Source organism: Oncorhynchus keta, chromosome 10 (genome assembly GCF_023373465.1).
Source record: "Oncorhynchus keta strain PuntledgeMale-10-30-2019 chromosome 10, Oket_V2, whole genome shotgun sequence".
NCBI lineage: Eukaryota > Metazoa > Chordata > Actinopteri > Salmoniformes > Salmonidae > Oncorhynchus > Oncorhynchus keta.
Window position 1 is genome coordinate 7009279 of NC_068430.1, and position 16671 is coordinate 7025949.

Sequence of the window (16671 nt, forward strand, 5' to 3'; positions counted from 1 at the left end):
GTCCATTCCCTGACGAATTGAGGCGGTTCTGAGGGCAGAAATGGGGGATGCAACTCAATATTAGGAAGGTATACTCATTGTATACTTACAGTATATGCCAAGTTATATTCTATGGGTATTATATTCTGTTCTGTTCTGTTCTATGGGTATTATATTCTGTTCTATTCTATGGGTATTATATTCTGTTCTATTCTATGGGTATTATATTCTGTTCTATTCTATGGGTATTATATTCTGTTCTATTCTATGGGTATTATATTCTGTTCTATTCTATGGGTATTATATTCTGTTCTATTCTATGGGTATTATATTCTGTTCTGTTCTATTCTATGGGTATTATATCCTGTTCTATTCTATGGGTATTATATTCTGTTCTATTCTATGGGTATTATATTCTGTTCTATTCTATGGGTATTATATTCTGTTCTATTCTATGGGTATTATATCCTGTTCTATTATATGGGTATTATATTCTGTTCTATTCTATGGGTATTATATTCTGTTCTATTCTATGGGTATTATATTCTGTTCTATTCTATGGGTATTATATTCTGTTATATTCTATGGGTATTATATTCTGTTCTGTTCTGTTCTATGGGTATTATATCCTGTTCTATTCTATGGGTATTATATTCTGTTCTATTCTATGGGTATTATATTCTGTTCTATTCTATGGGTATTATATTCTGTTCTATTCTATGGGTATTATATTCTGTTCTATTCTATGGGTATTATATTCTGTTCTATTCTATGGGTATTATATTCTGTTCTATTCTATGGGTATTATATTCTGTTCTATTCTATGGGTATTATATTCTGTTCTGTTCTGTTCTATGGGTATTATATCCTGTTCTATTCTATTCTATGGGTATTATATCCTGTTCTATTCTATGGGTATTATATTCTGTTCTATTCTATGGGTATTATATTCTGTTCTATTCTATGGGTATTATATTCTGTTCTATTCTATGGGTATTATATTCTGTTCTGTTCTATGGGTATTATATTCTGTTCTGTTCTATGGGTATTATATTCTGTTCTATTCTATGGGTATTATATTCTGTTCTATTCTATGGGTATTATATTCTGTTCTATTCTATGGGTATTATATTCTGTTATATTATATGGGTATTATATTCTGTTATATTCTATGGGTATTATATTCTGTTATATTCTATGGGTATTATATTCTGTTCTGTTCTATGGGTATTATATTCTGTTCTGTTCTATGGGTATTATATTCTGTTATATTCTATGGGTATTATATTCTGTTCTGTTCTATGGGTATTATATTCTGTTATATTCTATGGGTATTATATTCTGTTATATTCTATGGGTATTATATCCTGTTCTATTCTATGGGTATTATATTCTGTTATATTCTATGGGTATTATATTCTGTTATATTCTATGGGTATTGTATTATATTCTGTTCTATTCTATGGGTATTATATTCTGTTCTGTTCTATGGGTATTATATTCTGTTCTATTCTATGGGTATTATATTCTGTTCTATTCTATGGGTATTATATTCTGTTATATTATATGGGTATTATATTCTGTTATATTCTATGGGTATTGTATTATGTTCTGTTCTGTTCTATGGGTATTATATCCTGTTCTATTCTATTCTATGGGTATTATATTCTGTTCTATTCTATGGGTATTATATTATGTTCTATTCTATGGGTATTATATTCTGTTCTATTCTATGGGTATTATATTATGTTCTATTATATGGGTATTATATTCTGTTCTGTTCTATGGGTATTATATTCTGTTCTATTCTATGGGTATTGTATTCTGTTATATTCTATGGGTATTATATTCTGTTCTGTTCTATGGGTATTATATTCTGTTCTGTTCTATGGGTATTATATTATGTTCTGTTCTATGGGTATTATATTCTGTTCTGTTCTATGGGTATTATATTCTGTTATATTCTATGGGTATTATATTCTGTTCTGTTCTATGGGTATTATATTCTGTTCTGTTCTATGGGTATTATATTCTGTTCTGTTCTATGGGTATTATATTCTGTTATATTCTATGGGTATTATATTCTGTTCTGTTCTATGGGTATTATATTCTGTTCTGTTCTATGGGTATTATATTCTGTTCTGTTCTATGGGTATTATATTCTGTTCTGTTCTATGGGTATTATATTCTGTTATATTCTATGGGTATTATATTCTGTTCTGTTCTATGGGTATTATATCCTGTTCTATTCTATGGGTATTATATTCTGTTCTGTTCTATGGGTATTATATCCTGTTCTGTTCTATGGGTATTATATTCTGTTCTGTTCTATGGGTATTATATCCTGTTCTATTCTATTCTATGGGTATTATATTCTGTTCTATTCTATGGTTATTATATTCTGTTCTGTTCTATGGGTATTATATTCTGTTCTGTTCTATGGGTATTATATCCTGTTCTGTTCTATGGGTATTATATCCTGTTCTATTCTATGGGTATTATATTCTGTTCTGTTCTATGGGTATTATATTCTGTTCTGTTCTATGGGTATTATATTCTGTTCTGTTCTATGGGTATTATATTCTGTTATATTCTATGGGTATTATATTCTGTTATATTCTATGGGTATTATATCCTGTTCTATTCTATGGGTATTATATTCTGTTCTGTTCTATGGGTATTATATTCTGTTCTGTTCTATGGGTATTATATTCTGTTCTGTTCTATGGGTATTATATTCTGTTCTGTTCTATGGGTATTATATTATGTTATATTCTATGGGTATTATATTCTGTTCTGTTCTATGGGTATTATATCCTGTTCTATTCTATGGGTATTATATTCTGTTCTGTTCTATGGGTATTATATTCTGTTCTGTTCTATGGGTATTATATTCTGTTCTGTTCTATGGGTATTATATTCTGTTATATTCTATGGGTATTATATTCTGTTCTGTTCTATGGGTATTATATCCTGTTCTATTCTATGGGTATTATATTCTGTTCTGTTCTATGGGTATTATATCCTGTTCTGTTCTATGGGTATTATATTCTGTTCTGTTCTATGGGTATTATATCCTGTTCTATTCTATTCTATGGGTATTATATTCTGTTCTATTCTATGGTTATTATATTATGTTCTATTCTATGGGTATTATATTCTGTTCTGTTCTATGGGTATTCTATTCTGTTCTGTTCTATGGGTATTATATTCTGTTATATTCTATGGGTATTATATTCTGTTCTGTTCTATGGGTATTATATCCTGTTCTATTCTATGGGTATTATATTCTGTTCTGTTCTATGGGTATTATATTCTGTTCTATTCTATGGGTATTATATTCTGTTCTGTTCTATGGGTATTATATTCTGTTATATTCTATGGGTATTATATTCTGTTATATTCTATGGGTATTATATCCTGTTCTATTCTATTCTATGGGTATTATATTCTGTTCTATTCTATGGTTATTATATTCTGTTCTGTTCTATGGGTATTATATTCTGTTCTGTTCTATGGGTATTATATTCTGTTCTGTTCTATGGGTATTATATTCTGTTATATTCTATGGGTATTATATTCTGTTCTGTTCTATGGGTATTATATCCTGTTCTATTCTATGGGTATTATATTCTGTTCTGTTCTATGGGTATTATATTCTGTTCTGTTCTATGGGTATTATATTCTGTTCTGTTCTATGGGTATTATATTATGTTCTTTTCTATGGGTATTATATTATGTTCTGTTCTATGGGTATTATATTATGTTCTTTTCTATGGGTATTATATTCTGTTCTGTTCTATGGGTATTATATTATGTTCTTTTCTATGGGTATTATATCATGTTCTGTTCTATGGGTATTATATTCTGTTCTGTTCTATGGGTATTATATCCTGTTCTATTCTATGGGTATTATATTCTGTTCTTTTCTATGGGTATTATATTCTTTTCTGTTCTATGGGTATTATATTCTGTTCTGTTCTATGGGTATTATATTCTGTTCTGTTCTATGGGTATTATATTCTGTTCTGTTCTATGGGTATTATATTCTGTTCTATTCTATGGGTATTATATTCTGTTCTGTTCTATGGGTATTATATTCTGTTCTGTTCTATGGGTATTATATTCTGTTATATTCTATGGGTATTATATTCTGTTCTGTTCTATGGGTATTATATTCTGTTCTGTTCTATGGGTATTATATTCTGTTATATTCTATGGGTATTATATTCTGTTCTGTTCTATGGGTATTATATTCTGTTCTGTTCTATGGGTATTATATTCTGTTCTATTCTATGGGTATTATATTCTGTTCTGTTCTATGGGTATTATATTCTGTTCTGTTCTATGGGTATTATATTCTGTTATATTCTATGGGTATTATATTCTGTTCTGTTCTATGGGTATTATATTCTGTTCTGTTCTATGGGTATTATATTCTGTTATATTCTATGGGTATTATATTCTGTTCTATTCTATGGGTATTATATTATATTCTGTTCTGTTCTATTCTATTCAATGTTCTATGGGTATTATATTATATTCTGTTCTGTTCTATTCTATTCAATGTTCTATGAACAATTCTTCAACATATCAACGAGCCTGCAGTGAAAGTTCTTTATTCTTACGAGATAAAGTGAATATGAAAACCCACACATCCTTCTAAAGAATGACTTATAGACACAGCATTCTCTCTCCCTCTCTCCCCCTCCCTCTCTCTCTCTCAAATTAATAATTCAAAGAGTTCCTAAGTGTGTGGTGAGCCCCAGGCCATTTTACACAAAACAATCCAAGGAGACCGCTCTGTCAAGCTGTTGGCTATAGTTGCCAGCCAGGGAGGGAGGACTTTTCTCCTCATTGATTCTTAGATCAACAGAGCCACCCAATGTAGGCTGATCCCAGGTCTGTTTGTGCTCAGATCAACAGAGCGAGCCACCAAGGTAGGCTGATCCCAGGTCTGTTTGTGCTCAGATCAACAGAGCGAGCCAAAAGGTAGGCTGATCCCAGGTCTGTTTGTGCTCAGATCAAAAGAGCGAACCACAAAGGTAGGCTGATCCCAGGTCTGTTTGTGCTCTTGCCCATTGCTGACTTTATTGAGGACCTTGTCAGGCTGAAGAGAACATGTCTGGCATGACAATGAGTGACAGGGAGTTGGTTAACACAAACACACTGGCGCTCAGGCTACCTCGTACCTACCACGAAAGGACTGAGGCCCTATACTAGGGTTTTCATTAGTAAAATGTAGTGCAGGCAGCATTTTAATTTACCGGACATGTGAGAAATTTACCGGAACCACATCCTTGGGGTGTGTAACCTGATTAGGGCGACGAACCACGGTGGATGATGGTAATTCAGTTAATTCATATGAACAGAACATTCAAATCCAGGATGGAACGATGTGCGATGAATTCTTTATTCTGCACTGAAGATGTTACAATGAAGGACCACATTTACTTCCCCTCGGTCAACAAGACAAGTAACGGGACAGCGACATCACTAGTCAATCTACTATTCCCCTCATTAGTAGAAAAGTTGACCTACTCTTTTGGTCAGCTTGTCGAGAAAAAAAACGTGACCTATTTCTGGGATAGTTGTGGGACGATAGATCCCAAATTTATACAACCAGTAGGCCTTGGCTACATTAAGTGAACATTAGAAACCAATAAGTCTGATGCAACAGATCAGAACATTTAGCTTCAAATGTTGCTAAACTAGTATTTCTTCACATTAAAAGCACAGCAATGCGTACAAGGCAGTAGGCTACTCTAGGGTTGAACAGTGGGGAACAGGGTTACCGAGATTTACCGGGGTTTACCTCCCGCAAAACCACTCCTGGGATACATAACTGAGAGAAAGTGGTAAATTATAATAAATGATTTATATGAAGAGCATGGCGTGAAATCGAACTGTTAAATTATATGCCATGGCTAAATATGGCTTCTCTACAGCCTCTGCATGATGAATCATCGCTCAGGGTGGAGACAGACCCATCTCAGTATGGAGCGCAGTAATTTATAGTTATAAGTTAAGTTACAGTAACATCATTTACACATCTCCATCTGGCTTTTGGGGGTCACCTTGTTTTTAATTGTAAATACATTTTTTTTTATGACAGCTGTTGAGTTTTAAAACAGCCTAAACACTTGAATATCATTGTTTTTAATCAGTGCATGTACACGCTTCTCTCTCTCTCGCAGACTCCCTCTCCCCATCAACACTATTCAAATTGCATCCAAAATAGATAACCCTGTTCTAGATTGATATATATTCCTATATATTGATGTCCTAGCCTACCTCTTTCAGGTAATACATTCAATGCATTATTAGCCTCATATTTAGCTAATTCATGATGGGTTATGCATATTAAGTTTCTAACTGATAGCCTCTGGTAATATGCACATACCTGTGCTCCACTGGCCTCTCCTTACAAAATGCTTGGAGTCCCATGCAGCAAAAGCTAGACTAGAATAGCTTGCTGGACATCATACATTTTTATTGATTAAATCTGATGGTGGTAGACTATAGCAGTTATTAATTCAGATGGTGGTAGGCTATAGCAGTTATTAATTCAGACCCATTGTAATGAATTTCCTCCTCTTCTTCCGAAGAGGAGAGGCGAAACGGATCAGAGGACCAATACGCGGCGTGGTAATTGTCCATGGTTCTTTTTAATACGTTAAGGTACACATGAACAACTGACTACAAAAAAACAAGAAATGTGAAAACTCAAAACAGTCCTATCTGGTGCAAAGACAGAGACAGGAACAATCACCCACAAACACACAGTGAAACCCAGGCTACCTAAGTATGATTCTCAATCAGAGACAACCAACGACACCTGCCTCTGATTGAGAACCATACTAGGCCGAAACATAGAAATTCCCAAAACCTAGAAAAACAAACATAGACTGCCCACCCAACTCACGCCCTGACCATACTAACTAAATACAAAACACAGGAAATAAAGGTCAGAACGTGACAGTACCCCCAAAGGTGCGGACTCCGGCCGCAAAACCTTGACCTATAGGGGAGGGTCTGGGTGGGCGTCTGTCCGCGGTGGCGGTTCTGGCGCGGGACGCGGGACCCCACTTTACCATTGTCTTAGTCCGCCTTATTGTCCGCCTCCGTGGCTTTCTCACCATGGCAACACCTCTCAATGACCCCACTGGACAGAGGGGCGGGACAGAGGGACAGGGGCTCTGGCGCCTCTGGGCTGAGGGGCTCTGGCGCCTCTGGGCTGAGGGGCTCTGGCGCCTCTGGGCTGAGGGGCTCCGGCAGCGGCGCAGTGGCGCCCGGACAGGCGGGAGGCTCCGGCAGCGGCGCCGGACAGGCGGGAGTACCTGCAGGGAGGAGAGGGAGGAGAGACAGCCTGGTGCGTGGGGCTGCCACAGGAACCACCAGGCTGGGGAGACCTTCAGGAGGCTTGGTGTTAGGAGGAGCCTGAAAGACCGGGCTGTGGGGGAGCACTGGTGCTCTGGTGCGCAACCTTGGCACCACTTCCCCAGGCTGGACAACTACTCTAGCCCGGACCCTCCAGAGTGCAGGCACAGGTTGAACGGGGCTGTGGGTAAGCACGGGAGATCTAGTGCTTACTACACGCACCTCTCCCCTAGGCTCCACTCCCACAGTTGCCCGGCACGAGCGGAGCGCAGGCAGAGGACGCACTGCACCCTCCCAGCGCCCAGGAGACACAGCACGCAGAGCCGGCGCAGGATAACCTGGACCAAGACTGCGTACCGGCGACCAGACCCGCTGAGCAGGCACCATACGCCCTGGCTCAATGCCCACACTCGCATGGCACTTTCGGGGGGCTGCCCTATAGCGCACCGGGCTATGGACAGCACTGGCGACACCGTGCGCTTAACCGCATAACACGGTGCCTGACCAGTAATGCGCTGCTTATCATAAGCACGAGGAGTGAGCTCAGGTCTGCTACCTGGCTTAGTACCACACCTCGTGTGCCCCCCCCAAATTTTTTTTGGGGGCTGCCTCTCGTACCTGTCGCACTGCCGTGCTGGCTTCGCCAACCTCATTCTCCTGTAACCTTCCTTGCATTGCTCCATCGAATCCCAGGCGGGCTCCGGCACTCTCCCTGGGTCGACCGCCCACCTATCTATCTCCTCCCAAGTTGTGTAATCCAGATTCTGCTCTGATGCTGGCCGCTGTTGTTGCTGCTGCTGCTGCTGCTGCTGTCATCGCTGTACTTTACCACGCCGCTTGGTCCGATTTGGGTGGGTGATTCTGTAATGGTTTTCTTCATCTGAATGAGAGGCGGACCAAAGCGCAGCGTGGTTGTTTTGATTCATGCTTTAATAAATCACTTCACATGAACAAACTAACAAAAACACAAGAAATGTGAAAACTCAAAACAGTCCTATCTGGTGCAAAGACAGAGACAGGAACAATCACCCACAAACACACAATGAAACCCAGGCTACCTAAGTATGATTCTCAATCAGAGACAACCAATGACACCTGCCTCTGATTGAGAACCATACTAGGCCGAAACATAGAAATTCCCAAAACCTAGAAAAACAAACATAGACTGCCCACCCAACTCACGCCCTGACCATACTAACTAAATACAAAACACAGGAAATAAAGGTCAGAACGTGACACCCACAACCATTCAGATGGTGGTAGACTATAGCAGTTATTAATTCAGACCCATAACCATTCAGATGGTGGTAGACTATAGCAGTTATTAATTCAGACCCATAACCATTCAGACCCATAACCATTCAGACCCATAACCATTCAGACCCATAACCATTCAGATGGTGGTAGAGCTTATTAGACAGTTTCAGACCCGCCCATTCAGACCCAATTCAGATGGTGGTAGGCTATAGCAGTTATTAATTCAGACCCATAACCATTCAGATGGTGGTAGGCTATAGCAGTTATAACCATTCAGACCCATAACCATTCAGATGGTGGTAGACTATAGCAGTTATTAATTCAGACCCATAACCATTCAGATGGTGGTAGACTATAGCAGTTATTAATTCAGACCCATAACCATTCAGATGGTGGTAGACTATAGCAGTTATTAATTCAGATGGTGGTAGACTATAGATGTTATTAATTCAGACCCATTACCATTCAGATGGTGGTAGACTATAGCAGTTATTAATTCAGACCCATAACCATTCAGATTATTAATTCAGATGGTGGTAGACTATAGCAGTTATTAATTCAGATGGTGGTAGACTATAGCAGTTATTAATTCAGATGGTGGTAGACTATAGCAGTTATTAATTCAGACCCATAACCATTCAGATGGTGGTAGACTATAGCAGTTATTAATTCAGATGGTGGTAGGCTATAGCAGTTATTAATTCAGATGGTGGTAGGCTATAGCAGTTATTAATTCAGACCCATAACCATTCAGATGGTGGTAGGCTATAGCAGTTATTAATTCAGATGGTGGTAGGCTATAGCAGTTATTAATTCAGACCCATAACCATTCAGATGGTGGTAGACTATAGCAGTTATTAATTCAGATGGTGGTAGACTATAGCAGTTATTAATTCAGACCCATAACCATTCAGATGGTGGTAGGCTATAGCAGTTATTAATTCAGACCCATAACCATTCAGATGGTGGTAGGCTATAGCAGTTATTAATTCAGATGGTGGTAGACTATAGCAGTTATTAATTCAGACCCATAACCATTCAGATGGTGGTAGACTATAGCAGTTATTAATTCAGACCCATAACCATTCAGATGGTGGTAGACTATAGCAGTTATTAATTCAGATCCATAACCATTCAGATGGTGGTAGACTATAGCAGTTATTAAATCAGATGGTGGTAGGCTATAGCAGTTATTAATTCAGACCCATAACCATTCAGACCCATAACCATTCAGATGGTGGTAGACTATAGCAGTTATTAATTCAGATGGTGGTAGGCTATAGCAGTTATTAATTCAGATCCATAACCATTCAGATGGTGGTAGACTATAGCAGTTATTAATTCAGACCCATAACCATTCAGACCCATAACCATTCAGATGGTGGTAGACTATAGCAGTTATTAATTCAGACCCATAACCATTCAGATGGTGGTAGACTATAGCAGTTATTAATTCAGATGGTGGTAGACTATAGCAGTTATTAATTCAGATGGTGGTAGACTATAGCCATTATTAATTCAGACCCATAACCATTCAGACCCATAACCATTCAGATGGTGGTAGACTATAGCAGTTATTAATTCAGATGGTGGTAGGCTATAGCAGTTATTAATTCAGACCCATAACCATTCAGATGGTGGTAGACTATAGCAGTTATTAATTCAGACCCATAACCATTCAGATGGTGGTAGACTATAGCAGTTATTAAATCAGATGGTGGTAGGCTATAGCAGTTATTAATTCAGACCCATAACCATTCAGATGGTGGTAGACTATAGCAGTTATTAATTCAGATGGTGGTAGGCTATAGCAGTTATTAATTCAGACCCATAACCATTCAGACCCATAACCATTCAGATGGTGGTAGACTATAGCAGTTATTAATTCAGACCCATAACCATTCAGACCCATAACCATTCAGATGGTGGTAGACTATAGCAGTTATTAATTCAGACCCATAACCATTCAGACCCATAACCATTCAGATGGTGGTAGACTATAGCAGTTATTAATTCAGACCCATAACCATTCAGACCCATAACCATTCAGACCCATAACCATTCAGATGGTGGTAGGCTATAGCAGTTATTAATTCAGACCCATAACCATTCAGATGATGGTAGACTATAGCAGTTATTAATTCAGATGGTGGTAGGCTATAGCAGTTATTAATTCAGACCCATAACCATTCAGACCCATAACCATTCAGATGGTGGTAGACTATAGCAGTTATTAATTCAGACCCATAACCATTCAGATGGTGGTAGACTATAGCAGTTATTAATTCAGACCCATAACCATTCAGATGGTGGTAGACTATAGCAGTTATTAATTCAGACCCATAACCATTCAGATGGTGGTAGACTATAGCCATTATTAATTCAGACCCATAACCATTCAGATGGTGGTAGACTATAGCAGTTATTAATTCAGACCCATAACCATTCAGATGGTGGTAGACTATAGCAGTTATTAATTCAGACCCATAACCATTCAGATGGTGGTAGAATATAGCAGTTATTAATTCAGACCCATAACCATTCAGACCCATAACCATTCAGATGGTGGTAGACTATAGCAGTTATTAATTCAGACCCATAACCATTCAGATGGTGGTAGACTATAGCAGTTATTAATTCAGGCCCATAACCATTCAGATGGTGGTAGACTATAGCAGTTATTAATTCAGATCCATAACCATTCAGATGGTGGTAGACTATAGCAGTTATTAATTCAGACCCATAACCATTCAGATGGTGGTAGACTATAGCAGTTATTAATTCAGACCCATAACCATTCAGATGGTGGTAGACTATAGCATTATTAAATCAGATGGTGGTAGACTATAGCAGTTATTAATTCAGACCCATAACCATTCAGACCCATAACCATTCAGATGGTGGTAGACTATAGCAGTTATTAATTCAGATGGTGGTAGACTATAGCAGTTATTAATTCAGACCCATAACCATTCAGATGGTGGTAGGCTATAGCAGTTATTAATTCAGACCCATAACCATTCAGATGGTGGTAGACTATAGCAGTTATTAATTCAGATGGTGGTAGACTATAGCAGTTATTAATTCAGACCCATAACCATTCAGATGGTGGTAGACTATAGCAGTTATTAATTCAGACCCATAACCATTCAGATGGTGGTAGACTATAGCAGTTATTAATTCAGACCCATAACCATTCAGATGGTGGTAGACTATAGCAGTTATTAATTCAGACCCATAACCATTCAGATGGTGGTAGACTATAGCCATTATTAATTCAGACCCATAACCATTCAGATGGTGGTAGACTATAGCAGTTATTAATTCAGATGGTGGTAGACTATAGCCATTATTAATTCAGACCCATAACCATTCAGACCCATAACCATTCAGATGGTGGTAGACTATAGCAGTTATTAATTCAGATGGTGGTAGGCTATAGCAGTTATTAATTCAGACCCATAACCATTCAGACCCATAACCATTCAGATGGTGGTAGACTATAGCAGTTATTAATTCAGACCCATAACCATTCAGACCCATAACCATTCAGATGGTGGTAGACTATAGCAGTTATTAATTCAGACCCATAACCATTCAGACCCATAACCATTCAGATGGTGGTAGACTATAGCAGTTATTAATTCAGACCCATAACCATTCAGACCCATAACCATTCAGACCCATAACCATTCAGATGGTGGTAGACTATAGCAGTTATTAATTCAGACCCATAACCATTCAGATGATGGTAGACTATAGCAGTTATTAATTCAGACCCATAACCATTCAGATGGTGGTAGACTATAGCCATTATTAATTCAGACCCATAACCATTCAGACCCATAACCATTCAGATGGTGGTAGACTATAGCAGTTATTAATTCAGACCCATAACCATTCAGATGGTGGTAGACTATAGCAGTTATTAATTCAGACCCATAACCATTCAGATGGTGGTAGACTATAGCAGTTATTAATTCAGACCCATAACCATTCAGATGGTGGTAGACTATAGCAGTTATTAATTCAGACCCATAACCATTCAGATGGTGGTAGGCTATAGCAGTTATTAATTCAGACCCATTACCATTCAGATGGTGGTAGACTATAGCAGGTATTAATTCAGACCCATAACCATTCAGATGGTGGTAGACTATAGCAGTTATTAATTCAGACCCATAACCATTCAGGCCCATAACCATTCAGATGGTGGTAGACTATAGCAGTTATTAATTCAGACCCATAACCATTCAGACCCATAACCATTCAGATGGTGGTAGACTATAGCAGTTATTAATTCAGACCATAACCATTCAGACCCATAACCATTCAGATGGTGGTAGACTATAGCAGTTATTAATTCAGACCCATAACCATTCAGACCCATAACCATTCAGACCCATAACCATTCAGATGGTGGTAGACTATAGCAGTTATTAATTCAGACCCATAACCATTCAGACCATAACCATTCAGACCCATGGATGGTGGTAGACTATAGCAGTTATTAATTCAGACCCATAACCATTCAGATGGTGGTAGACTATAGCAGTTATTAATTCAGACCCATAACCATTCAGATGGTGGTAGACTATAGCAGACCCATAACCATTCAGATGGTGGTAGACTATAGCAGTTATTAATTCAGACCCATAACCATTCAGATGGTGGTAGACTATAGCAGTTATTAATTCAGACCCATAACCATTCAGATGGTGGTAGACTATAGCAGTTATTAATTCAGACCCATAACCATTCAGATGGTGGTAGAATATAGCCATTAATTCAGACCCATAACCATTCAGATGGTGGTAGACTATAGCAGTTATTAATTCAGACCCATAACCATTCAGATGGTGGTAGGCTATAGCAGTTATTAATTCAGACCCATAACCATTCAGATGGTGGTAGACTATAGCAGTTATTAATTCAGACCCATAACCATTCAGATGGTGGTAGACTATAGCAGTTATTAATTCAGACCCATAACCATTCAGATGATGGTGGTAGACTATAGCAGTTATTAATTCAGACCCATAACCATTCAGATGGTGGTAGACTATAGCAGTTATTAATTCAGACCCATAACCATTCAGATGGTGGTAGACTATAGCAGTTATTAATTCAGACCCATAACCATTCAGATGGTGGTAGACTATAGCAGTTATTAATTCAGACCCATAACCATTCAGATGGTGGTAGACTATAGCAGTTATTAATTCAGACCCATAACCATTCAGATGGTGGTAGACTATAGCAGTTATTAATTCAGACCCATAACCATTCAGACCCATAACCATTCAGATGGTGGTAGACTATAGCAGTTATTAATTCAGACCCATAACCATTCAGATGGTGGTAGACTATAGCAGTTATTAATTCAGACCCATAACCATTCAGATGGTGGTAGACTATAGCAGTTATTAATTCAGACCCATAACCATTCAGATGGTGGTAGACTATAGCAGTTATTAATTCAGACCCATAACCATTCAGATGGTGGTAGACTATAGCAGTTATTAATTCAGACCCATAACCATTCAGATGGTGGTAGACTATAGCAGTTATTAAATCAGACCCAGATGGATGGTAGGCTATAGCAGTTATTAATTCAGACCCATAACCATTCAGATGGTGGTAGACTATAGCAGTTATTAATTCAGATCCATAACCATTCAGATGGTGGTAGACTATAGCAGTTATTAATTCAGACCCATAACCATTCAGATGGTGGTAGACTATAGCAGTTATTAATTCAGACCATAACCATTCAGATGGTGGTAGACTATAGCAGTTATTAATTCAGACCCATAACCATTCAGATGGTGGTAGACTATAGCAGTTATTAATTCAGACCCATAACCATTCAGATGGTGGTAGACTATAGCAGTTATTAATTCAGACCCATAACCATTCAGATGGTGGTAGACTATAGCAGTTATTAATTCAGACCCATAACCATTCAGATGGTGGTAGACTATAGCAGTTATTAATTCAGACCCATAACCATTCAGATGGTGGTAGACTATAGCAGTTATTAATTCAGACCCATAACCATTCAGATGGTGGTAGACTATAGCAGTTATTAATTATTAATTCAGACCCATAACCATTCAGATGATGTGGTAGACTATAGCAGTTATTAATTCAGATGGTGGTAGGCTATAGCAGTTATTAATTCAGACCCATAATTCAGACCCATTTCAGATGGTGGTAGACTATAGCAGTTATTAATTCAGACCCATAACCATTCAGACCCATAACCATCAGATGGTGGTAGACTATAGCAGTTATTAATTCAGACCCATTCAGACCATAACCATTCAGATGGTGGTAGACTATAGCAGTTATTAATTCAGGCCCATAACCATTCAGACCCATAACCATTCAGACCCATAACCATTCAGATGGTGGTAGGCTATAGCAGTTATTAATTCAGACCCATAACCATTCAGATGATGGTAGACTATAGCAGTTATTAATTCAGATGGTGGTAGGCTATAGCAGTTATTAATTCAGACCCATAACCATTCAGACCCATAACCATTCAGATGGTGGTAGACTATAGCAGTTATTAATTCAGAACCATAACCATTCAGATGGTGGTAGACTATAGCAGTTATTCAGACCCATAACCATTCAGATGGTGGTAGACTATAGCAGTTATTCAGATGGTGGTAGACTATAGCAGTTATTAATTCAGACCCATACCATTCAGACTATAGCATTTAATTCAGACCCATAACCATTCAGATGGTGGTAGACTATAGCAGTTATTAATTCAGACCCATAACCATTCAGACCCATAACCATTCAGATGGTGGTAGACTATAGCAGTTATTAATTCAGACCCATAACCAGACCCATAACCATTCAGATGGTGGTAGACTATAGCAGTTATTAATTCAGATCCAACCATTCAGACCCATAACCATTCAGATGGTGGTAGACTATAGCAGTTATTAATTCAGACCCATAACCATTCAGACCCATAACCATTCAGACCCATAACCATTCAGATGGTGGTAGACTATAGCAGTTATTAATTCAGACCCATAACCATTCAGACCCATAACCATTCAGACCCATAACCATTCAGATGGTGGTAGACTATAGCAGTTATTAATTCAGACCCATAACCATTCAGATGGTGGTAGACTATAGCAGTTATTAATTCAGACCCATAACCATTCAGATGGTGGTAGACTATAGCAGTTATTAATTCAGACCCATAACCATTCAGATGGTGGTAGACTATAGCAGTTATTAATTCAGACCCATAACCATTCAGATGGTGGTAGACTATAGCAGTTATTAATTCAGATCCATAACCATTCAGATGGTGGTAGACTATAGCAGTTATTAATTCAGACCCATAACCATTCAGATGGTGGTAGAATATAGCCGTTATTAATTCAGACCCATAACCATTCAGATGGTGGTAGACTATAGCAGTTATTAATTCAGACCCATAACCATTCAGATGGTGGTAGACTATAGCAGTTATTAATTCAGACCCATAACCATTCAGATGGTGGTAGACTATAGCAGTTATTAATTCAGACCCATAACCATTCAGATGGTGGTAGACTATAGCAGTTATTAATTCAGACCCATAACCATTCAGATGGTGGTAGACTATAGCAGTTATTAATGCAGACCCATTACCATTCAGATGGTGGTAGACTATAGCAGTTATTAATTCAGATGGTGGTAGGCTATAGCAGTTATTAATTCAGATGGTGGTAGGCTATAGCAGTTATTAATTCAGATCCATAACCATTCAGACCCATAACCATTCAGATGGTGGTAGGCTATAGCAGTTATTAATCCAGACCCATAACCATTCAGATGGTGGTAGACTATAGCAGTTATTAATTCAGATGGTGGTAGGCTATAGCAGTTATTAATTCAGATGGTGGTAGGCTATAGCAGTTATTAATTCAGATGGTGGTAGGCTGTAGCAGTTATTAATTCAGACCCATAACCATTCAGATGGTGGTAGACTATAGCAGTTATTACTTCAGATGGTGGTAGGCTATAGCAGTTATT

At 37.9% G+C, this 16671-nt stretch overlaps 1 protein-coding gene and 1 long non-coding RNA gene across 2 annotated transcripts in view; both read right to left on the reverse strand.

Moving 5' to 3' along the window:
- The window catches only part of LOC118378667 (acid-sensing ion channel 1), a 119521-nt gene that overhangs the window by 77857 nt on the left and 24993 nt on the right, over nt 1-16671 (reverse strand). The gene's annotated exons all lie outside the window — the stretch shown is intronic.
- On the reverse strand, nt 6629-8591 carry LOC127932065 (uncharacterized). Its single transcript, XR_008143825.1, has 2 exons — nt 8418-8591; nt 6629-6780 (listed from the first exon to the last, which is right to left on the reverse strand). It is a non-coding gene; the product is annotated as an uncharacterized LOC127932065 (long non-coding RNA).